Here is a 25,399-nt window from a genome sequence, read left to right on the forward strand (position 1 = left end):
TGCTGCCTGTATTTCAGTCCACTGGGTTTAATTCACAAGACCACATTTTGAAGAAGTTGGATGTGCGCAGAGTGCTCCTTCACTATTTGGAGGTCACCAATGAGTTTAGACTCTGACCATTTGTTTGTGCTGACTCATTCCTCCAAGCGTGGTGCTCTGACTTCCAAAGTCATGATTTCCAGATGGATCCGTAAAGCCGTTTCGTCAGTATACATTCTCTCTGGGAAACAGTCTCCTGTTTCTGTCAAGGCGCATTCTATCAGGAGCGTGGCCTCTTCTTGAGCTGAAGCTAGGGTAGTCTCTCCAGAGAAGATTTGCATTACGGCTACTCGGTCCAGTCTCTATACTTTTTTCTATGTTTTACAGAGTAAATGTGGTGGCACAACAAGACTTTGCCTTTGGGTCCTTGGTTTTGAGAGCCAGCACAGCCTCACTTTTTGGGACTGCTTTGGTACATCCCGCATGTTTAGAATGACTCACCTATTGCACTGGAAAAGAGATTAGGTTCTTATCTTGTAGATAGGCGAGTCATTATGTCCTTCCTTCGCTTGCCTACTGTCTCTTTCTGTTTATGCCTCTCCAAGTTTGATATTAGTCAGCCCTTTGGGCTTTGAAGATACCTGTATCATTGGTTCAAATTAATACAGGGCAGGGTTACTATCGGGGCTCCTTCGATGCTTTGTTGGCTGTTTCAGTGTTTACTTTGAGCAAAATTGTTGATACTTGGGAAAATTCCCATGAGTGTTCCTACTTCACCTATAGTTGATGGAGCTCTTTATGCTTGGGTACTAACTGCAGGTGGCAGCAGAGCTCCCTGTGAAGTAGAGGAGAGTCAGAGCAAAACATCTGGAGTGGATTCGTTCTTCAGATGACTTGCGGCCATTGAGAGAACCCGCATGTCTAGAATGACTCGCCTATCTACTGGAAAAGATATTATAAATTGTAAGGTCATAATCTCTTTATATAATTTGTATACTGCCTTGATTACCATATTTCCCCACATATAGGCCGCCCTCATGTATAGGCCGCAGAAAAGGGCAACCTATGTTTAAAAACCGGAAAATAAGCCACCCCATGGTATTAGCCATGACTTATTTTCCGGTACCTCCCTTGCCTTTTTCAGTCATTCTCCCCCCCCCCCCCTCCCTGGTACAACCTCCATCCCTCCCTGGATGGTGCATGGCTTGAATCTGCAGTGGTGCTGGGCAGCTGTGATCTCTTGCATCCGGCCTGCCCCGCACTGCCCTCTGAATGGCCAATGTCAGCTCTCGCGGAACTTGCGAGAACTGACGTCAGCCACTCAGCAAGCAGTGCAGGGGCAGACCGGATGCCAAAGAGATCGCGGTTGCCCTGCACTGCACTGCTGGAGATTCCCTCTGTCCGCCGTACAGTGAGGCGGCTCCAAAAAAGGTACTGGGAGTGGGGGGAATGATTTTAAACTTGATACATAGGCCACCCCATTTAACTAGGCTGCGCCCCATACATGGGTTTGTAAAACCCATGTATAGACCACGGCCTATATATGGGGAAATACTGTATACTGCAGAAAGGCAGTAAATCACTTAGCAAAGAAGTCATTTTTTCTTTTTTTTTAAAAACTTAGGGGAATACATATTTTAATCTGTAACAATTTAGAATCTTGGTTCAAATTATGATTTTAAGTCAAATTGGCTATTTTAAAATAAATAAATATTGCATATGTAGGATGTTCAGATAAGTAAGTCTGTATATATAATTCAAAATATAGCATTGCACCTGATTTACTCATTACAGAAGTCAGAATATCACATTTTGTATGATCTCATTGGCAAGCAAGGATACTTTTTAAATTATCCTGTTTTTCTCTATTTTTTTTCTTTATTGAGAAACAAAGCATTTAAAAACATCTGATATATACAATTGTATAAAAAGCCTTACATTAATACATTATATATCTTATATCTAATATAAAATATCTTAGCCCTCACTTCCCTCCCTCCTAACCCCAGTGGGAGGATGTGTGCAGGAGATTCATAAAATATATAAAAATTATATATTAAGAATCAATGGGACTATCATTTTGGGAATTTATCCAAGTTTCGTATGCACTCCAAATAGTGTTATAATTTTGTATCTGGTTTCTCCTAAGAGCAGTTAGCTTGGACATCTGCTGTATATATTGTATTTTAAACAATAGTACACGTAGCACTGGTAATTCTGATGGTTTCCAAGCAGATGCAAGGCGAAGTCATCCTGCTGTTATTATCAAACTTATCCATTTCTGATATTTCAAAGGCAGGGCATCTAGCCCTTTATTCATCAGACATCACTCCATATTTTTAGGGATCGGAATACCTAATACTGCCTCAATAAAAGAAGTTATTTTATCCCAATAATTCTGTGCTTTGATAACAATACCACCAAATATGTTCAAAGGTACTTGCTTCGTCACTTCCTCTCCAACATCTATCCGATCCATTCCCATACATAGCTTGCAGTCATATTGGTGTATAATACCAACAAAAAAGCATCTTATATCCATTCTCTTATATTGCTAGCTATAGTTCATATAAAAGAGAATGCAATATTTTAATCCATTCTTTATCAGAATATGTTTTACCTATAATCTTTCCCATCGATGTCTATATTTTGGAGGGGGGTAAAGATGCTCCAATTGTGCATTATATAATCTAATGATGCTTCCTCTCCCACTCTCTTTTATCATAGCCTTCTCTAAGTCTGATTGTTCAGCAGTAATTAATTCTGGTTCTTTTGTTGCATAGAGCTTTTTGGACCCCAGTTCGTTTACAAAAGTTGGATAGCTCTAGGTCTAATAGATGCTGGAATTGTAATTTAGATGTTGGGACTTTAGATCATTTACTTTTTTCTGTCCCTTTATCAATGCCTTTTGGAAGTCAATTTGGTCCCAAATTAATTCACTGTTAGAAAATCAAGTTGCCATATCTTATGATACTATTTTATTTGGAACATCTATGAGATTAAAGAGTCAACTTTCAGCACACAATAATAAACTTTTGCTAATACTGACAGGGATTGCCATTCAGCATATTACTGGAAATTGGAAGGATTATACTAAACTTAATTATACCTTTTGGTGGAATTCAGTTTGCCATATGGAGAGAATGCTTGCTTTACAGCAAGGAAATTATGATAGTTTTAAAAAAAATCTGGGGACCATTGATTACATATTCTAATGATCAGACACCTTAGACACCTTTTTATTACATAAAAATATGTTCAATGGGGGATGGGGATGTATGATATGTTTTAATTAGTTTATTTCTAATGGATGGGATGGGGAGGGGTTTCATTTATATGATTTTGACAATAATGATTGAGAATGTCAAGTGATTTGTACGAATTATTGATTGAATATTGTACACTTGTTGAAAGATATGAAAATGAATAAAGTTTTTAAAAAAACAAACAAAACAAAACACTTTTCTAATAAAGCTTTCAATTTGTCTATAATAAAACAAATCTCCTAGTTCCAGACCATATTCTTCTCTCAATTGCTCAAAGGGGACAATTTTACCATCTTCTAACAATTGGCCTAATGTTTTTAGACCTTTCTGCCCCCAATGTTGGAAGGTCACATCAACTTTCTCTGGTATAAAATTAGGTATTTGTGTAATAGCTGCTTCCATAAAATATTTTTTATCTCCGTAGTATCGCCTACGTACCTGGATCCACAAATTAAGAGTGTGTCGTATTACGGGGTTGGACTTTTTAGCTATTGCAGAAAGTTGTGGGAGTTGGAGCTAGGGTATTGTTCATACTGGAAATGCACTCAGTATCTCCTGTTCCATACATACCCAAGATTTTCCCCTATTCCATTTCCAGTTAACTAAATATCGTAGTTGAGCTGCTTGATAATAATATTGAAATTGTACTGCCATACCTCCTAATTTTCTAGGTTGGTACTGGAGTTTTATGCTGCCAAATAAAAGCAAACATCTTCCGCTCCAATTGTAAGAATAATATTATCCCAGGACAAGCAGGCAGCATATTCTCTACGCATGGGTGACGTCACCGACGGAGCCCTCGGTACGGACCTTTTTAACTAGAAAGTTCTAGTTGGCCGCACCGCGCGTGCGCGAGTGCCTTCCCGCCCGACGGAGGAGTGCGTGGTCCCCAGTTTCTTCGTTTCCACGGAGCGAAGAAGACGCGTGTTTTTTCAACGGCCGTTGAACTAACTTTTTTGCCTTCCCGCTCGCGAATTTTTTCCTATTTATTTTCTTTCTTACCTTCGGGTAGCCTTTTCTTTCAATTTGTAAAAAAAAAAAAAAAAATCTTTTATTTCTTTTCCTTTTTTCGACTTTGCCCCGGCGGGGCCTGTTGCCACTATACAGGCCTCCGGGTTTGATTTTGCGGAGGCCGTATTCCCATTCATGCCCCCGCAGCCAGGTTTTAAGAAGTGCCAGCGGTGTGCACGCCCGATCTCCCTCACTGACCCACACAATTGGTGCTTGCAGTGTTTGGGTCCGGAGCATCGGGCGGACTCCTGCACCCGCTGTGCCACTCTTAAAAAGCGAACTCTCAAGAATCGCCAAATTCAACAGAACATCTTATTCGGCACCGGGTCTGCGATGGACTCCTCGGCATCGACGGCGGTGCCATCGAAATCGACACCAACTACTTCGACACCGCCTGACCCGACATCGGCGCCGCTGGCGCCAGGTAAGCCGGCTAAGAAGCCTTCCTCTTCCCTCGAGCGCAGGCCAGCCACAGTGGCGGCACCGACTTTACCGGCTTCATGCCGGCCCCGGAAACGCTCCGCCCCGATTTCGGTGAGTGCCTCGTCATCGGCCTCCTCATCGCCGGGGCGTGGAGTGGTACCTAAGGAACCGAAAGCGGTTCCAGTGCCACCCCTGGATGACCGCATCGCGGCCATCCTCCAAACACAACTACAGGAACAGCTGCAGCATCAACTCCAGCACCTGTTACCTACTATCCTGGCACCGCTCCTTTCGGTACCAGACCGGCCCGAGCCCCGTGCCGAACAACCGGTATCCACCCCATCGATACCAATCAATACATCCATGCCGATTCTCTCGGCTGAACAACTCCACGCCCGTCCTGTGGTTCACTCACATACCACTACGGATCCGCCTCGGGACCGGGCGGGGCACCGTTCTTCCCGGGACCGGGATCGGCACCGATCTTCCTCTCCCGGTACCGTTTCAGTGCGCTCTGGTAAATCTCTATCTAAGACCCACCATACCGAGCCTTCCACCCCGGTTTCTCGGCATGCGCACCCGGAGGTCCGGGACCCGGACTTATGGGAAGAATCCCCCCCCCGGTACCGAGGAGGATATCTCCTCATCGGACGAGGACCCCTCAGCACCCGATACCACTTCCAAACCTGAGCAATCCTCGTTCTCAAAGTTCCTCAGGGAGATGTCAGCCGCTTTGTCTCTCCCTCTTGAGTCTGACTCCAAAAAATCCCAAGCCTTTCTGGAGGCCTTGGATTTTGAGCAACCACCTAAGAAGTTCCTCAAGTTACCCGTGCACGACATCCTACGGGAGACTTTTTACAAAAATTGGGAGAACCCTCTTACGGTACCCGGGGCTCCCCGCAAGCTGGATAACCTCTACCGAGTTATCCCGATTCCGGGGTTCGATAAATCTCAATTGCCCCATGAGTCTCTTCTGGTTGAATCCACCTTGAAGAAAACTCAGGGCTCCAGCGTCTATGCCTCCACCCCTCCTGGCAGAGAAGGCAAAACTATGGACAAGTTTGGCAAGAGGCTCTATCAGAATGCCATGCTGGCCAACAGGGCGAACAATTACTCCTTCCATTTTTCATTTTACATGAAACACTTGGTCCAACAGCTGTCCGCCCTCCAAAAGTATCTTCCGGAGAGAAAGATTCCACTTTTCCAACAACAAATTTCTGCTCTCCTTCAGCTGAGAAAATTTATGGTCCGCTCTATCTACGATTCCTTCGAACTGACCTCCCGTGCCTCTGCCATGGCTGTCGCCATGCGCCGCCTGGCCTGGCTGAGAGTATCGGATTTGGACATCAACCACCAATACCGTCTGGCCAACGCTCCCTGTCTCGGGGATGAACTTTTTGGGGAGTCCCTGGATTCCACCACCCAGAAACTCTCGGCCCATGAAACCAGATGGGATACCCTGATTAAACCAAAGAAAAAGGCTCCACCTGCTCGACCTTACAGGCCACAATCCTCCTATCAGCGCAGGTTCTCAGCCAGACCACTCAATCCGCCTTCGCAACAACCTCGGCGACCCCGTCAGCAACAACACCATACCCAGGCTCGTTCTCAGTCCAACCAACCCACCAAGCCTCTTCAACCTTCAAAACCTTCTCAGCCCTTTTGACTCTTCTCTCCAGGGCATAGCCAGTCTTCCACCTTCATTGCCTCTTCCACAACCAATCGGAGGCCGTCTCCACAGCTTCTTCAGCCGTTGGGAGGTCATCACATCGGACCAGTGGGTCCTCAACATCATCCGCCACGGCTACTCTCTCAACTTCCAGACTCTTCCACCAGACAACCCTCCCGTAGAGTCTGCTTCTCACTCCTCCCAAACCCCCCTCCTCCTGAGGGAGGTCCAATCCCTCCTTCTTCTCAATGCCATCGAAGAGGGGTCAGGGATTCTACTCCCGCTACTTCCTGGTTCCCAAGAAGACAGGAGACCTCCGTCCCATTCTCGATCTCAGGGACCTCAACAAGTGTCTAGTCAAGGAGAAATTCAGAATGCTCTCCCTTGCCACGCTTTACCCTCTTCTTTCTCAACACGACTGGCTATGTTCCCTGGACCTCAAAGAGGCCTACACTCACATCCCAATCAATCCGACTTCACGTCGCTACCTGCGATTCCAGGTATAGCACCGCCACTATCAGTACAAAGTACTACCTTTTGGCCTCGCTTCATCACCCAGGGTGTTCACCAAGTGCCTTATTGTGGTGGCGGCCTTCCTCAGGTCTCACAACCTCCAGGTGTTCCCCTACTTGGACGATTGGTTGGTAAAAGCACCTACGTCTCCACTTGTGCTACAAGCCACTCATCACACATCTCTCTCCTCCATCTCCTGAGGTTCGAGATCAACTACCCCAAGTCGCATCTGCTTCCCACACAGCGACTTCAATTCATTGGAGCAGTTCTCGACACCACACTAATGAGGGCGTTTCTCCCCTCCGACCGTCAACGGACACTGCTCCACCTCTGTCGTCAGGTACTCCTTCATCAATCCATTCCGGCCCGACAGATGATGGTCCTCCTCGGCCACATGGCCTCGACGGTCCATGTACTTCCTCTGGTGCGACTCCACCTCAGGACACCTCAATGGACGCTAGCCAACCAATGGTCACAGACCACGGATCTTCTTTCTCATCCCATCTCTGTGACATCGTCTCTTCAGCAATCTCTGCAATGGTGGTTGAACTCCTCAAATCTTTCCAGGGATCTTCTTTTTCATCTGCCCCCTCACTCCATGACCATCACCACGGTTGCCTCCCCCTATGCATGAGGAGCTCACCTGGGAGATCTACGCACCCAAGGACTCTGGACCCCGCAGGAGCGTCTACATCACATCAATTTCCTAGAACTCAGGGCCATGTTCTATGCTCTCAAGGCCTTCCAGCACCTTCTCTGTCCTCAGGTTCTTCTCCTGTGCACAGACAATCAAGTCGCCATGTACTACATAAACAAGCAAGGCGGCACCGGTTCTCGCCAACTTTGTCAGGAGGCTCTCCGCATCTGGACCTGGGCCACAGCCCGCAATCTCTTCCTCAAGGCTGTCTATATCCAGGGCGAACAGAACTCCCTGGCCGACAACCTCAGCCGCATCCTTCAACCTCACGAGTGGACTCTGGACCCTACCACACTCCACTCCATCTTTGCCCGCTGGGGCACACCGCAGGTGGACCTCTTTGCAGCTCCTCACAACCATCAGCTGCCCCAGTTCTGTTCCAGACTCTTCTCTCCTCATCGCCTGACCCCAGATGCATTCCTGCTCGATTGGACGGATCGGTTCCTCTATGCTTTTCCTCCACTACCTCTGATGTTGCGGACGTTATCCAAACTCCGCAGAGACAGGGCCACCATGATTCTCATCGCTCCTCGGTGGCCTCGCCAACACTGGTTTTCCCTCCTGCTTCAGCTCAGCTCCAGGGAGCCCATTCCTCTTCCTGTGTTTCCTACTCTACTTACACAACAACGTCAGCCTCTACTGCATCCCAATCTGTCTTCGCTCCACCTGACAGCTTGGTTTCTCTCGGGCTGACCTCCCCAGGAAATCTGTCTCAGCCTGTCCGTCTCATTTTAGACGCCTCCAGGAAACCGACCACCCTCCAATGTTACCATCAGAAGTGGACCAGGTTCTCCTCTTGGTGCCTACAGCGTCATCACGATCCCACCTCTTTGCAGGTGGAAACGATACTGGACTATTTGCTTTCTCTGTCCAATGCTGGCCTCAAGTCTACCTCAATCAGAGTCCACCTCAGTGCCATCACTGCGTTTCATGAGCCTATCCTCGGGAAACCTCTCACGGCTCATCCACTGGTCTCCCGATTCATGAGAGGCCTCTTCAATGTCAAACCACCTCTGAAACCTCCTCCTGTTGTCTGGGACCTGAATGTGGTTTTATCGGCCCTCATGAAACCACCGTTTGAGCCTCTTGCCACAACTTCGCTCAAACTTCTCACCTGGAAGGTGCTTTTCCTCATTGCCATCACCTCTGCCAGGAGGGTTAGTGAGTTGCATGCACTGGTAGCCGATCCACCGTTCACTGTTTTTCACCATGACAAAGTGGTTCTGCGTACCCACCCTAGGTTCCTTCCCAAAGTGGTCTCAGCTTTTCACCTCAACCAGTCCATTGTGTTGCCTGTCTTTTTCCCGAAACCTCATTCGCATCCTGGAGAACAGGCGTTACACACTCTCGATTGCAAGCGTGCCCTAGCCTACTATCTTGATCATACAAGGGCCCACCGCTTGTCCCCTCAGCTCTTCCTGACCTTCGATCCTAACCGTCTAGGTCGCCCTGTCTCTAAACGGACGCTGTCCAACTGGCTCGCAGCCTGCATCGCGTTCTGTTATGCTCGGGCCGGTCTGTCACTAGAAGGTGCTGTCACGGCCCACAGGGTTAGAGCTATGGCTGCTTCTGTTGCTTTCCTCCGTTCCACACCCATTGAGGAAATCTGCAAGGCTGCCACTTGGTCCTCAGTTCACACGTTCACTACTCACTACTGCCTGGATGCATTCTCCAGACGGGATGGGCACTTCGGCCAGTCTGTACTACAGAATTTATTTTCCTAATGGCCAACCATCCCCCCTCCCTCTTTGTTAGCTTGGAGGTCACCCATGCGTAAAGAATATGCTGCCGTAACAGGTGTTATCCAGGGACAGCAGGCAGATATTCTTACGTCCCACCCTCCTCCCCGGGTTGGCTTCTTAGCTGGCTTATCCTAAATGGGGACTATGCACTCCTCCGTCGGGGGGAAGGCACTCGCGCACGCGCGATGCGGCCAACTAGAACTTTCTAGTTAAAAAGGTCCGTACCGAGGGCTCCGTCGGTGACGTCACCCATGCGTAAAGAATATCTGCCTGCTGTCCCTGGATAACACCTGTTACGGTAAGTAACTGTGCTTTTTAGGTAAAAGAATCGATAGGACTGAAAAAAGATATAGCAACCTTGGGAGCACCACCATCTTTATTGTTTGCACTCTACCCAGCCAGGAAATATTTAGATGTTTCCATCTCTCAATAGCATGCCAAATCACTTTCAAAAGATAAGGATAATTAGCTGCATATAGCAATTCCACTTGTTTTGTTAAATTAATCCCCAAATATCGTAATTACATTACATTACATTACGGATTTCTATTCCGCCTATACCTTGCAGTTCAAGGCGGATTACAAAAGATTTGACTGGACATTTTCCAGTGAAGAACACATTACAAAAGATTTGACTGGATATTTTCTAGTGGAAGATACAATTTTTTTTTTTTTTAAGGGGGGATAGCTGGATAGAATTCTAAGGGACCTTACGGGTTGGATAGTAAACTGACAGTGCCGAACTGTGTGATATTAGCAACTGGAATACAGTTAGAGTAGGTAAGATTACAATTTATTTTAGGGGCCTGTTTACTTGGAGGGTGTTTTGGTGGGATATTTGGTGGAGGATTATCTGGAGGTAGGTGAATTCTCTGCAGGTAGGTGAAATTATCTGGAGGTAGGTGAATTAACAGGAGGTAGGTGAAGAGGGGTTAAGATATTTGGATGAATTTCTTGAAAAGCAGGATTTTGATTTCTTTTCGGAATGTTTTGAAGTCGTCCGATGTTGTCAGCAGATTGGAGATGGAATGGTTGAGTTTTGCTGCTTGTGTTGCCAGAAGGTTGTCAAACATTTTCTTGCGTTGTGTGCCTTTGAGTGGGGGGAAGGCAAAAGGGTTCGGGGTTCTTCTGAGTCTTGAGGTGGAGATCTGATTTAAGCGGTTGTTTAGGTAGGAGGGGGAAGAGCCGTGTAACGCTTTGAATAATAGGCAGTGGAATTTGAATTGAATTTGATTGCTGTGCCCATTTAAAAGAATAATTACTAGTAATCCACCCTCTTTCTAAATCTGATAAAGTAAGATCCAGAATTTCTGACTTAGACATGTTTATCCGAAAACCTGACATCTGTCCAAAAATTGTGAGAGCTTCTACTATAGCTTTCAATGAGGTAGAGGGATCTCATATTGTAAAAAGAATATCATCTGCAAATAATAGTATTTTAGTCTCTAATCCGCCGCAAGTTATGCCTAAAATATTTGGAGTTTGTCGCACCAATTGTGCGAAAGGTTCCATAGCCAATGCAAAGAGAACTAGTGATAAAGTACAACCTTGGCGAGTCCCCCTCCCCAGAGTAAAGCATTCAGTGTATCCTCCATTAATATTAATTGAAACTAAAGGGGCCAAATATAACAGTCGAAGCCAATGTAAAAAGGTTCCAGATATCCCTACCTTTTCTAATACTTGGAATAGGTAGGGCCAATAAACCCTATCAAATGCCTTCTCGGCATCAATACCCAGAATGAGGGTCGAATCATATCCACTATTTACTTGGCATAATATATGACACACTTGGCGGATGTTATCAAGGTCTGACGACCTCTCACAAATCCAGATTGATCATCTACTATTAGATGTGGCATATATATTTGTATACGTCTAGCTAAAATCTTAGTTAACAGTTTATAGTCCACATTTAATAGTAAGATAGGTCTATATTAAGAACAAGATATCAGATCTTTGCCTGGTTTTATATCAAAATTATGCCCGCTAAATGCCAAGAATAAGGTAATTCCTGTCTATCTACCAAGATGTTAAAAAATTGCAACAGAGCAGGGATCAAAATTGTTCAAAACGTCTTATAAAATTTAGCAGTATAACCATCTGATCCAGGGGATTCCCTACCGGCATATCTTTAATAGCCCATATTAATTCTTCCACTGTTATGTGAAGAGAAAGTCCCTGGGCTTCCCCAGAAGTAAGGCTAGGTAGCTGTAAAGGATTCAAATAAGCACAAATATCAGCTTCTTTCACTATCTGTCAGGTTGATATAATTGTTGATAAAAATTAATAAAAGCTTGCTGAATCTGATCTAAGGTAATACAATCTCCAGTCAGGCCCTGAACGTGGGTAATAACATTGCAGAGTTGTCTTTTTTTCAACTTATGGGCCAAATTTTACCTGCTCTATTATTTGTTTCAAAATATTCCTGGCATAACCATTGAAGTCTAGTACTTATTATCTCCAGATCTAAAGCCTGAAGATCTAACTTAAGTTGTTGTAGTTTTAATTCTTTTTCAGGGGGTAAGCTCCCACCCTTGCGGTTCCATTCTAGCATATAAATCTGGTCTCGTCAGTCTCGAATATTAAGCCTACGTATTTTCTGTGCATGTTCCCTCAAGGCGATAATTTTACCCCGCATTACTAAACTAAACTAAATTAAACTAAACCTTAAGTTTATATACCGCATCATCTCCACGGAAGTAGAGCTCGGCACGGTTTACAAGAACTTAAAAATGAGAAAGGGTAGGAAAAGGTTTACATAAGTTTACAAATCGAGTGGAAAAGTAAGGGAAAAGAAATTACATGTTAGAGAAAAGCCAGGTTTTTAGTTGCTTGTGGAATAAATGGAGGGAGCTCAGGTTCCGCAGCGGGATAGTAAGGTCATTCCAGAGACCTGTGATTTTGAAAAGAAGTGATTTTCCCAGTTTACCTGCGTGGAGAATACCATGTAGGGAGGGGAAAGATAGTTTTAATTTATCCCAGGACAAGCAGGCAGGTATTCTCACTAGTGGGTGATGTTATCCGACAGAGCCCCGATACGGACATCTTGCAAGCATGTCTTGCTTGAAGAAACTCAGAAGTTTCGAGATGCCCGCACCGCGCATGCGCCAGTGCCTTCCCGCCCAATGCTCCGGGCGTGTCTCCTCAATTCTTTTTCTTCCGCGGAGCTGAGAAGTCTATCTTCAATTTGCGCCCATTGAATCTCTTTTTTGCCTTCTACTTTGCCGCGGGTTGAGTTCTTTTGGCTCTCCTGTGCATTTATTTCTTTCTTTGATTTCTTTTTTCAAAAAAAAAAAAAAAAATTTTTCCTTCCGATACCGGGTCGGCCGCGTGGCTGGGGCCCCGCGCCTTCGACCTTGCGGCGGAGCTTTTCCGGCCTATGTCCCGGCCGATTACCGGTTTTAAAAAGTGTAGCAAGTGCCAGCGCGCGATTTCGCACACGGACCCTCATTGACGCTGCTTACAGTGTCTGGGACCGGATCACTTCCCGAAATCGTGCCGGCCTTGCTCCACTCTGACGGCGAGAGCGTTTAAGCGCCGCTGTCTACTGTGGGAGTCCATGTTCAAGATGGAAGCTTCATCGGATCCTGCAGCTTCGACATCGACGGGTGCTTCGACTCCTTCCGCGAAGCCCTCTGCCTCCCCGGCTGCTTCGGGCCTCCTGAAACCGGCATCGTTCACACCGGTTTCGGCCCCGGCTTCGGCGCCGATGCCTTCCTCCGTCTCCTCGGAGCAGGTATCGACCCCGACAGTTCCACCGGTGGTGCTCAAGGTGCCGAAGACTGGCAAGCAGAAGCACGCAGCACCGAAGGATCACGGAGACCGTGCGGAAGGGCCCCCTTTTGGTGCAGATCCCTCCATATCGGCTTCGTTGCGGTCCCTTCTGGAGGCTCATGCAGACCATGGGGCCTCGGCTGATTGCCACCATCCAGGGTGACCTCCCAGCTTCGGCTTCGAGGGGCGGACCGCCCCCTCCTCCTCCTCCTTGCCGCACGACCTCGTTGCTTGGCGAGGAGGAGCGGCGAGCGGTGTCCGGGTCCTCGAGGAGGTCCTCCGTTAGTGCTGTGCCTCCTTTGGAACCGATTCCCTCGAGGATGGCCTCCCTTAGTGATATGCCTCCCTTGGAGCCCATCCCCTCGAGGAAAGCCTCGTTTAGTGACCTGCCTCCCTTGGAACCGATTACTCCTCCCCATGACTCAGTGTGGCATCCACCTTCGGGGCCACCCAGTCCTGGGCATAGCAGGACGAGTTCTTCCGAACCCCCTATCAAACCTGGGCGTCGTCGGGGGAGGCGCCGACTCTTCCGCCTCTGTGATCGACGGCATCGAGTCCGATCTGCTCCTTGGAGGCGTCTGAACCAGTTTCTCACAGACGGGCTCGATCCCCTTCCAGGCATCGGGAGGGGCATCGATCCAGACATTCTTCGAAGCATTCCTCTCGGCACTCGACCGTCTCGCCTCAGAAGAAATTGCCTCGGTTGGGGTATGCTGCTTCGACTGGGTCTCCTCCTCCGGGCCCGGAGTTCGAGGACCCCGAGGTTTTCTACTCGTCCTGTTGCTCGCAGGCCTCTCTGGAGCCTGAAGCCTCTTCTTCTTCTAGTCCGTTTCGCAGACCGGCGACGGCGGACCAACTGTCCTTTTCATCGTTCCTCAGGCAGATGGCAGATGACATGGGACATTATTCTCGATGCTGGGTCTCGATACTCCAAGGAGTACCTCGATACCATGCACTTGCCTCGTCCTCCGGCGGAGTCCTTGCGGCTTCCCCTGCACAAGCTCCTCGACCAGACCTTCATGCGATGCTTCGAGTCTCCTTACTCTATCCCTGCGGTCCCTGGCAAATTGGATGCGCGGTACCGCACGGTGCATCATAAAGGCTTCGAGGGTCCTCAGCTTTCTCACCAGTCCCTCCTGGTCAAATCCTCGCTCAAGCGGTCTCATCCTGGCCAGGTCTATGCTTCAGTGCCTCCGGGCTGCGAGGGCAGAACCATGGATAAGTTTGGTCGACGCATCTATCAGAATTCGATGATGGCGTCTCGAGTCCTGAATTACAATTTCCACTTTGCAGCCTACTTGGAATTTTTTCTACCTGTGCTTCGGAAGTTCACATCCTACATAGAGTCCCAGGCTAGGTTTGAGTTTGAGGAAGTGGTTGTTTCGCTGTCCCAACTTCGGCTTCAGTTAATGCAATCTGCTTATGATGCGTTCGAGCTCTCAGCCCGCGCGGCGGCCTGCTCGGTGGCGATGCGCCGGTTGGCCTGGTTGTGGACCATTGATATGGACCCGAATCTTCAGGACTGCCTGGCAAACGTCCCGTGTGCTTGGGGCGGATCTTTTTGACGAATCCATCAAGACTGTTACGAAGAAGTTGTCTGACCACGAAAAGTCCTTCCAATCTATCCTTAGGCCGAAGCCTAAGCCTCAGCAGTCTCGACCTTCTCGTCCGCCGTTGATTTATCAGCGGCGTTATCAGCCGAGGCAAACTCCACCTGCGAGGCAACCGGCGAAGCGCCAGCCTCCCCAGAAGGGTCAGCCTAAGTCTCAGTCGCCTGCTGTCCCTAAGACCACTCAGCCTTTTTGACTGTCTCGTCGAGGGCATAACCAACCTCGTTCTGCCTCCCCCTGTTTTTCCCATAGGAGGGCGCCTCCATCATTTTTATCATCGTTGGGAGGCCATAACAACCGACCTCTGGGTCCTTACTATCATCAAGGAAGAATACTCTCTTCATTTCCATCGGGTCCCTCCGGACCACCCTCCAAGAGAGTATCCTTCCAACTTGACTCAGACCGCCCTTCTTCTCCAGGAAGCTCAGGCTTTGCTCCGGCTTCGTGCCGTGGAGCCGGTCCCGACGGACCAACTGAACCAGGGGTTTTACTCCCGGTACTTCCTTGTTCCGAAGAAGACGGGCGTCTTGCGACCCATTTTGGACCTCAGGGCCCTCAACAAATTCCTAGTCAAGGAGAGGTTTCGCATGCTGACACTTGCTTCTCTCTACCCTCTCCTCGAGCAGAACGACTGGTTATGCTCTCTGGATCTCAAGGAGGCCTACACTCACATTCCCATTCATCCGGCCTCCCGCAAGTTCCTCAGATTTCGGGTGGGACATCTACATCTGCACTATCGAGTGCTTCCATTCGGCCTGTCCTCGTCTCCCAGAGTCTTCACGAAGTGTCTGGTGGTGGTGGCCGCTGCACTCCGGAACAGGGGTCTTCAGGTATTTCCATACCTCGACGACTGGCTCATCAAGGCCCCGTCAGCTCCAAAGGTCATTTCGGCGACCTTGACCACGATCTGCTTCCTGCAGAGCCTAGGCTTCGAGATCAATTTTCCCAAATCTCATCTGCAGCCTACCCAGTCCCTTCCCTTCATCGGGGCGGTACTGGACACCATTCAGCTTCGAGCATTCCTTCCTCCTCAGCGCATGGATGCTCTTCTTCGTCTCTGCCAGTCTGTATCTTCTCGCCAGTCCATCTCAGCGAGACACATGATGGTCCTCCTGGGCCACATGGCCTCTACAGTTCATGTGACACCCTTTGCCAGGCTCCATCTCAGAATTCCTCAGTGGACCCTAGCTTCTCAATGGACTCAAGTGTCAGACCCGTTGACTCGACACATCATAGTCACTCCTGCTCTTCGGCAGTCTCTACTTTGGTGGATGACCTCTTCGAATCTATCCAGAGGTTTGCTGTTTCACACTCCTCCTCATCAGAAGGTTCTCACAACCGATTCCTCGACCTATGCCTGGGGGGCTCATCTGGATGGGCTTCGCACTCAGGGATTCTGGACCAGTGCGGACCGCCTCTATCAGATCAATCTTCTGGAGCTCAGAGCCATCTTCTATGCTCTTCAAGCTTTTCAACATCTGCTTCACGACATGGTGGTCCTCATCCGTACAGACAACCAGGTCGCCATGTATTATGTGAACAAGCAGGGGGGCACGGGATCGGCCTCCCTCTGCCAGGAAGCTCTCAGAGTCTGGGATTGGGCAGTTCGCCACAATGCCTTCCTCAAAGCTGTCTACATTCAGGTGAAGGACAATGTCTTGGCAGACAACTTGTGTCGTCTCCTCCAGCCTCACGAATGGACTCTCCATTCCAACCCCCTTCATCAGGTCTTTGCACAATGGGGGACGCCTCAGATAGACCTCTTTGCGGCTCCCCACAACTTCAAGCTGCCTCAGTTTTGCTCCAGGATCTACACTCCTCATCACCTCGAGGCAGATGCCTTTCTGCTGGATTGGGAGAATCGATTTCTGTATGCGTTTCCTCCATTTCCTCTCATTCAAAAGACTCTGGTCAAGTTGAAATCAGACCAAGCCACCATGATTCTGATAGTTCCTCGGTGGCCCAGGCAACCTTGGTTCTCCCTTCTACTTCAACTCAGCAGCAGGGACCCGGTCCTTCTCCCAGTGTTTCCTTCTCTGCTTACTCAACATCAAGGATCACTGCTTCATCCCAACCTGCAGTCTCTCCACCTGACAGCTTGGTTCCTCTCAACGTAACCCCTCACCAGTTTTCTCAAGCGGTGAGGGATGTCTTAGAGGCTTCCAGGAAGCCTGCTACTCGACAATGCTACTCCCAAAAGTGGACTAGATTTTCTTCCTGGTGTATTTCCAATTCCAAAGAGCCTCAGCGTGCTTCCCTATCTTCTGTGTTAGACTATCTTCTACACCTGTCTCAGTCTAGTCTCAAGTCGACATCTATACGAGTCCACCTGAGTGCTATTGCGGCTTTCCATCAGCCTCTACATGGGAAACCTCTCTCTTCTCATCCTGTGGATTCCAGATTTATGAAAGGACTTTTTCATGTCAATCCTCCTCTCAAACCGCCTCCAGTGGTTTGGGATCTCAATGTTGTCCTTTCTCAGCTTATGAAACCTCCTTTTGAGCCTCTGAGCAAGGCTCCACTGAGGTTTCTCACTTGGAAAGTGCTTTTTCTGGTGGCCCTCACTTCGGCTCGTAGGGTCAGTGAGCTTCAGGCCTTGGTGGCGGACCCACCTTTCACAGTATTCCATCATGACAAGGTGGTCCTCCGCACTCACCCGAAATTCCTGCCTAAAGTGATCTCTGAATTTCACCTCAACCAATCCATTGTGCTTCCAGTGTTCTTTCCAAAGCCTCATTCTCATCCTGGAGAATCAGCTCTTCACACTCTGGACTGTAAACGTGCTTTGGCTTTCTACTTGGATCGCACCAAACCACACAGAACTGCTCCTCAACTTTTCGTCTCCTTTGATCCAAACAAGTTGGGACGACCTGTATCGAAGCGCACCATCTCCAACTGGATGGCGGCTTGTATCTCTTTCTGCTATGCCCAGGCTGGATTACCCCTTCCCTGTAAGGTCACAGCCCATAAGGTCAGAGCAATGGCAGCCTCTGTAGCCTTCCTCAGATCGACACCGATTGAGGAGATTTGTAAGGCTGCCACTTGGTCCTCGGTTCATACATTCACCTCTTATTATTGTCTGGATACTTTCTCCAGACGGGATGGACAGTTTGGCCAAACAGTGTTACAAAATGTATTCTCCTAAGTTGCCAACTCTCCCACCATCCCATTGGGGTTAGCTTGGAGGTCACCCACTAGTGAGAATACCTGCCTGCTTGTCCTGGGATAAAGCAATGTTACTTACCGTAACAGTTGTTATCCAGGGATAGCAGGCAGCTATTCTCACGTCCCACCCAACTCCCCTTGGTTGGCTTCTCTGCTAGCTACCTGAACTGAGGAGACATGCCCGGAGCATCGGGCGGGAAGGCACTGGCGCATGCGCGGTGCGGGCATCTCGAAACTTCTGAGTTTCTTCAAGCAAGACATGCTTGCAAGATGTCCATATCGGGGCTCTGTCGGATGACATCACCCACTAGTGAGAATAGCTGCCTGCTGTCCCTGGATAACAACTGTTATCAAAAGTAACAAAAGTAACATTGCTTTATGGGCGGTCCTGGTGGAGTCAGGGCACGAGGAGTTGAAAGAAAGTGGGATTAGGGAAGGAAGGATGCCGTGAATAATCTTAAAAGCTAGGCAAGAGCATTTGAATTGGACTCTGGAAATCACTGGGAGCCAATGAAGATTGGCCAGGAGTGGGGAGACGTGGTCAGATTTATGTTTTGCAAAAATCAGCTTGGCTGCCATGTTCTGAATAAGCTGGAGTCTTTGGAGGCTTTTTTTTGTTAAGCATAGATAAAAGGCATTACAATAGTCAAGTTTTGAGAGGATGATGGATTGGACAAGGACGGCAAAATGTTTTTGGTGGAAGAAGGGTCTTGCTTTCCTTAGCATGTGGAGGCTGAAAAAGCATGATTTTGTCAAGGAGTTGAGGTGGTCGTTGAGAGAGAGAGAGGAATCGATAATGATGCCAAGGACCTTGCTTGAGAACTCAAGGTGTAAGGCAGTGCCTGAGGGCAGTGCGAAGAGGGTGGGCAGGTGTTCTAACTTTGGGCCGAGCCAGAGTAATTTTGTTTTAGATTCATTTAGTTTCATCTGTACCGAGAGGGACCAGGAGTGGAGTCTCATTATGCAGGATGTTATGTTATCGTGGAGGTTGGTGAGGTTCTGGTCTGTTTCAAGAAGGACAAGGATATCGTCGGCGTATGTGTAGATTGTTTCAGGGGGTGAAAGCTGGAAGAGCTTCAATGAGGACATATATATATTAAAAAGGATAGGGGAAAGGGGTGATCCCTGAGGGACACCGCAAGAAGGAGACCAAGGAGTGGACATGGTGCCATTAGAGTTGACAGTGTAGGAGCGAGAGCGAAGGAAGTTTGAAAACCAATTAAGAACGGTGGAATCAATTCCTATCTCGGAAAGTTGATACTACCTTTAGACATTCCCAAAGGGTCTCTGGGGAAGTGTCTCCTGTATCATTAAATTGTAAATATTCTCCTAAATCCTTACCCAATTGTTGCACATAGGTAGGATCTAGCAGGAGACTATCATCTAATCGCCAACATTTCTTTCCAAATTGGGTAGATTGTATACTAGATTAATACAAATTGGATCATGATCAGACCATATCCTAGCTTCTATAGTTGAGGAGTTAACAATGTCAATCAGATCTTTCCCCACCAGCCAGAGATTGATTCTAGAGTATGAGGAATGGACATCAGAGTAAAAAGTGTAATCGATCTCTGTTGGATGTTGATGTCTCCATAGATCAATAAGATCCCATGACTCCATGAATAGACATAATTGACATCGTTCAGTTTACCATAATTCACTCCAGTTTTGGAATTATCCAACTTCACATTTAGAATAAGATTGAAATCACCTCCTACTATAATTTTACCTTCTGCATATTGTGTCAATATATCCTTTAATTATAAAAAGTACCTTGATTTACATTGGGGGCTTACAGATTTAACAGGATGTATAATTAACCATCCAAAGATAAGTTTAAGAGTAGAAACTGACCTTCTTTATCACGAATCACTTTTTTAACATCTACAGATACTTCATTAGCAAATACAATAGGAACTCCATTAGTTTAAGGTTTCAGTTTATTAGAAGCAAAATATTTCTCATGTGTTGATAACAGGTGCGTTTCTTGTAACTAAAACCAATTGCCATCTTAACTCTACTGGCCTCCTGGAAATAGAGTTGTTGTTTACGCTGAGAATTCAGTCCCCGAACATTCAGGGACATAAAAACTCTTTCAGTCATGTATTAAACATAGAACTGCCATGAATATGCTCCATACCATATACTTTCCCCAAATATTCATCATACCCAAACGACTCTCCTGCTGTCTGACGCCTTCCCTGCAGTGCGAGCCCATGGGTTTAAAGTGGGGCTGCACTATGCAGTGCAACTCAGCTTTAAACCTGCGGGCTCGCACTGCAGGGAAGGCGGCAGAGAGCAGAAGAGTCAGGGCAGCACAGACTTCTATTATCCTCCCTGCTCTGCTCGCAGGCACCCCCCCCCCCCCCCACCCCATCCCATCGCACACTCGGGCAGCTCTGGTAAGCATGCACAGGCCATCTACAGGCAAAGTAGATGGTCTGTACATACGTGGGGGTCGCTACCTAGCGATCTGTGTGCTCCGCTGGGGCGTGCCTCTGATCATCACCATTTGCATGCAGATGGTTGGTGAATCAGTCGACCTGCCTCCAATTGCCTACGGATCAGACATGGATCTCCAGGTTAGTGAATCTAGCCCAAAGAGTAGCACTTTTAGGGTGGCAATGAGGTGAGATAATACAAGGGCAGTCAGCTGCTGGTTTCCGCTCTTCATTTGCAAACTATTTTTTTAGTACACATACTTTTTCAGTGTACCTTTTCTGCAGCGAAAGCGTTTTCCTTTATTGAAAGTGATGATCTACTATGAATTACAGAATTTGGTTACTTCATTTCCAGTGTTTATTACCTACCATCAAACAATTTTTGTTGTTTAAAATGAGGGGCAAACTGGAAAAATATAGATTATCCCAGGACAAGCAGGCATGATATTCTCACATGTGGGTGACGTCATCTACGGAGCCCCAGCACGGACAGCTTTTCAAGCAAACTTGATTGAAGTTTCAAGTTTGCTATGCTGCACCACGCATGTGCATGCCTTCTTGCCCACTAGAGGGCGCATCCCCACCTCTTGGTCCTCAGTTCAGTTTTTTCCGCGGAGCCAGAAGCCCTGTGGAATTTGTGCTCTTCTAATTTGCCTTCTGACACCACGGCTGAGTGGTTTTTTCTCGGTCGCTGTGCTTAATTTGTGTTTTTATTTTGTTCGTTTGTCTTTTTTCGTTAAAAAAAAACAAAAAAAACCTTTTTCGTTCGGCTCCGGGGGCTCCCGGTAGCCGCGGCCGCGGGACCTCGTTCGTTCCCGGCCGGTTTTTGGGCCCATGTCCCGTCCCTTGACGGGCTTTAAAAAGTGCACCCGGTGTGATCGGCTGCTTTCCATCACCGATCCCCACCGGTGGTGCTTACTTTGTCTGGGTCCTGAGCACCCGACCGACTCCTGCACTCGGTGCTCTACTTTTCAGCCGAGAGCTCTCCGCCGCCATCACGCTCGGATGGCGGAGCTCTTCGCTGTCGACCCCGCGGCGGGGAAGGCCTCGACGTCGGCCTCGGCTTCGGCCCAGGCCCCCTCGACCTCGCCCCGACAGCCTGCTTCGTCGAAGCCGGCGTCCTCGACCCCGAAGTCGACAGTGGGTAAGTCCTCACTTCCTTCTTCTCTTCCAGCCTCGAAGAAGCCATCCTCGGGCTCATCGACGGGGGCGGGTGGGGCGTTCTCGGCCCTGCCCCGAGCGTCGAAGTCGGGTGCCCTGCGGGAATACTCGAGACCGAGGTCGCCCTCGAGGGAGCACCCGCCGGCCCAGGATCTGCCGACTATGATGGGGATTCCCGTCTTTCAAGACTTGCTCCGTGCGCTCATTGCCTCGGAACAGTCCGGTGCCCTCGCGCACCTCCAGCCGTCTTCGGCCTCGTCAGCCCCGGCTTCGGCGGCCTCGGTCTCGGTACCCTCGACTTCGGCCCCCGGGGTGGCTTCAGCCTCGACCCCGACCTTGCCCTCGACCTCGGTTGACCAGCCTGAGCGGAGCGTGCGGCCTCGGGACAAGGTGCGGAGGGTTCGGAGGATCTCTTCCTCTTCTTCCTCGTTGAGGTCCTCCCGGGGCTCCTCTCCCTCGGGTCGGCCTCGGGCGAAGCATCAGCCGAGGAAGCCCAAACGTCAATGGGGCTCTCCTCGACGCCGCGGTCGCTCCTTGCTGACCGAGGCTGAGACCCTGCGGGTCTCCGAGCTCCGCCTCGATAATCCGAGGCTTTTCCGTTCCTCCGAGGTGGAGTTTTCGAGGGACTCTTCGTCGAGACGGAAGGGGCGTGCCTCGGTGCCTCATACCCCGGGGACTTCCTCGGGGCATGGGCGGTCCCCGACCCCGTCGAGGTCGCTGGGTGCGGCTTCTTGGGGTTCGGGGTCTGGCTCCGGTAAGGAGCCTCGTTACTCCCGTGAGGCTTCCCCTTCTTTTTTGGCGACGCGGGCTTCTCGATCTCCCTCTCCGCCTTCGAAGCCCTCCTCCTTTTCCAGATTTGTGCTTGAGATGGGGAGGGCTTTGGACCTTGACCTTATGTCAGGCTCTCAATACACGAAGGAATTTTTGGAGGAGCAGGATTTGCCCTCTCCCCCAAGGGAGACTCCTCGTCTGCCTATCAACAGCATGATGGCTGCCAGGGTCCTTAATTATGCATTCACCTTCTCATCCTATTTAAGGCAGATGGTGAAGGCGTTGCCCAGGTATTATGGGGTCATGCCGGATTCCCATAAGGGGGATTTTGGTACCTTTATGGCCAATTTGTCTCAGCTGCGTCTCTACCTTTTTCACGCAGTTTACGATGCGTTTGAGTTGGCCTCTCGTGTATCCGCCTTTGCGGTGGCGATGCGCCGTCTCGCATGGCTTCGTACGCTGGATATGGAACTTGCAAGAACGTCTGGCCAATCTTCCATGTGTGGGCTCTGAGTTGTTCGATGAGTCCTTGGAGGCGGCGACCAAACGCTTGTCTGAACATGAGCGCTCTATCGCCTCATTGGTCCGTCCTAAACCCTGGGCCCCGCCGCAGAAGCCGTTTAGACCTCCTCCGCGGCGATACCCGCAGAAGTCGACGCCGGCTTTCTCGAGGCCTCCGCCCCGGCGTCCCCCTCAGCAGGGCAGACCGTCCCAAACAAAGCCTCAGGCGCAAGGGGCGTCTATACCGACTCCGTCTTTTTGACGTGATGCGCGGTTGGGGGCGGGCCCCCTCCGCACTGTCAAAGGACCCCCTTCCTATCAGGGGCCGATTGCAGGCCTTTCTTCCAGCCTGGGCCGAGATCACGTCGGACGCTTGGATGCTCCGGATCATCTCCGAGGGTTACTCACTAAACTTCTTAGCCATGCCGCCAGAACATCCGCCGGGGACTTCTCCTGGCTGTCGAGACCAGCTTCCTCTTCTCCTGTCGTAAGCCTTGTTGAGCCTTCGGGCGGTGGAGCCCGTGCCCCCGAACCAAAGGGGACGGGGTTTTACTCCCGTTACTTTTTGGTCCCGAAGAAGACAGGGGACTTACACCCCATTCTGGACCTCTGGAGGCTCAACAAGTTCCTTGTCCGGGAGAAGTTCCGTATGTTGTACCTTCCAGTCCTGTACCCTCTGTTAGAATCGGGGGACTGGATGTGCTCCCTGGACCTGAAGGAAGCATATACTCATGTTCCGGTGCATCCCGCCTTCCGCAAGTTCCTCAGGTTCCAGGTGGGGGAGTTGCACTTCCAGTATCGGGTCCTCCCCTTTGGACTGGCTTCGTCCCCTCGAGTCTTCACGAAGTGTATGGTGGTGGTCGCGGCAGCCCTGAGATCTCGGGGGCTGCAGGTGTTTCCCTACCTGGACGATTGGCTGATCAAGGCGTCCTCCAAGGAAGGGGTTATTTCGGCGACCCGACAGACTATCATCTTCCTTCAATGTCTGGGGTTCGAAGTGAACTTCCCCAAGTCTCAGTTGTGCCCGACTCAATCCCTTCAGTTTATCGGGGCTGTGCTGGACACGGTTCGCCTCCGTTCGTTCCTCCCCCCCGCCACGGTTGGAGGTCCTGCTTCGATTGAGTCGCCAGGTTTCGTTGCTGCCCTCAGTTTCGGCGCAGCGCATGATGGTTCTGCTCGGCCACATTGCGTCGATGGTCCATGTCACTCCGTTCGCCCGTTTGCACCTGAGGCTTCCTCAGTGGACCTTGGCCTCCCAGTGGCGTCAGGATCGGGACCCAGTCTCCTCCCCTATAACTGTGACTCCTTCCTTGAGACGCTCGCTCCGTTGGTGGACCAACTCTTCCAATCTTTCCGGGGGTTTGCTCTTTCTCGTTCCTCCGCATCGCAAGGTCCTGACCACGGACTCTTCGGAGTACGCGTGGGGAGCTCATCTGGACGATCTGCGGACTCAAGGTCTATGGTTGGCAGAGGACCGGAGTTGTCACATCAATGTTTTAGAACTTCGTGCCATTTTTCTGGCTGCTCGAGCGTTCTGCCACCTGCTGCACGCTCAGGTAGTCCTTGTGCAGACGGACAACCAGGTGGCCATGTATTATGTGAACAAACAAGGGGGAACGGGCTCTTGGTCCCTGTGCCGGGAAGCCCTGCGCCTTTGAGAATGGGCGGTCTCCCAGAACATCTTCCTGCGGGCGGTTTACATTCAGGGAGAGAAGAATTGTCTGGCCGACAAACTCAGTCGTCTTCTCCAGCCGCACGAGTGGTCGCTAAACTCCCGAGTTCTGCGCGAGGTCTTCGACCGCTGGGGGACTCCTCAGGTGGATCTGTTTGCCTCCCCGGAGACTCGCAAACTGCCCCTCTATTGTTCTCGGATGTATTCCCCGGACCGTCTCGAGGCCGACGCCTTTCTTCTCGACTGGGGAGGGAGGTTCCTTTATGCGTTTCCTCCTTTCCCTCTGATCTTGAGGACGTTGGTTCATCTCAAGGCGTCCAGAGCCACTATGATTCTCATTGCGCCTCGTTGGCCTCGTCAGCACTGGTTCTCCCTGCTCCTTCAACTCAGTGTCAGGGAGCCTCTGCTTCTGCCTGTCTTTCCCTCTCTGCTGTCTCAGAGTCGGGGTTCGCTGTTGCATCCCAATCTTCAGTCTTTACATCTGACGGCTTGGTTCCTTTCCCCGTGACTTCACAGGTTTCTCAGTCTGTGAGGGAGGTTCTGGAAGCCTCGCGCAAGGTCTCGACTAGGCTTTGTTATTCTCAGAAGTGGACCAGATTTTCTTCCTGGTGTTCCTCGAATCATCTGGATCCGAGTTCGGTTCCGGTGTCTTCGGTTCTGGAATATTTGTTGCATTTGTCCAAGTCTGGGCTGAAGACGACTTCCATTAGGGTGCATCTCAGTGCGATTGCTGCTTTCCATCGACATATCGAGGGTCGATCTCTCTCTCTTCATCCTCTGGTGATTCGTTTCATGAGGGGTCTAGTGAATGTTAATCCTCCTTTGAAACCTCCTCCTGTAGTTTGGGATCTTAATGTGGTTTTGGCTCAACTGATGAAGCCTCCCTTCGAGCCTATTGACAAATCTCATCTTAAGTTTCTCACTTGGAAGGTGATCTTTTTGCTTGCGCTCACGTCCGCTCGTCGGATTAGCGAGCTGCAGGCTTTGGTTGCGGACCCGCC

The 25,399-nt window shown here is 49.5% G+C and overlaps 1 protein-coding gene across 4 annotated transcripts in view; it reads left to right on the forward strand.

Annotated features, from left to right (window-relative positions):
• NUP153 (nucleoporin 153) overlaps positions 1 to 25,399 on the forward strand; it is a 310,572-nt gene that overhangs the window by 195,315 nt on the left and 89,858 nt on the right. The gene's annotated exons all lie outside the window — the stretch shown is intronic.

The sequence above is a fragment of the Geotrypetes seraphini genome, chromosome 2 (assembly GCF_902459505.1).
Source record: "Geotrypetes seraphini chromosome 2, aGeoSer1.1, whole genome shotgun sequence".
In the NCBI taxonomy this organism is placed as follows: domain Eukaryota; kingdom Metazoa; phylum Chordata; class Amphibia; order Gymnophiona; family Dermophiidae; genus Geotrypetes; species Geotrypetes seraphini.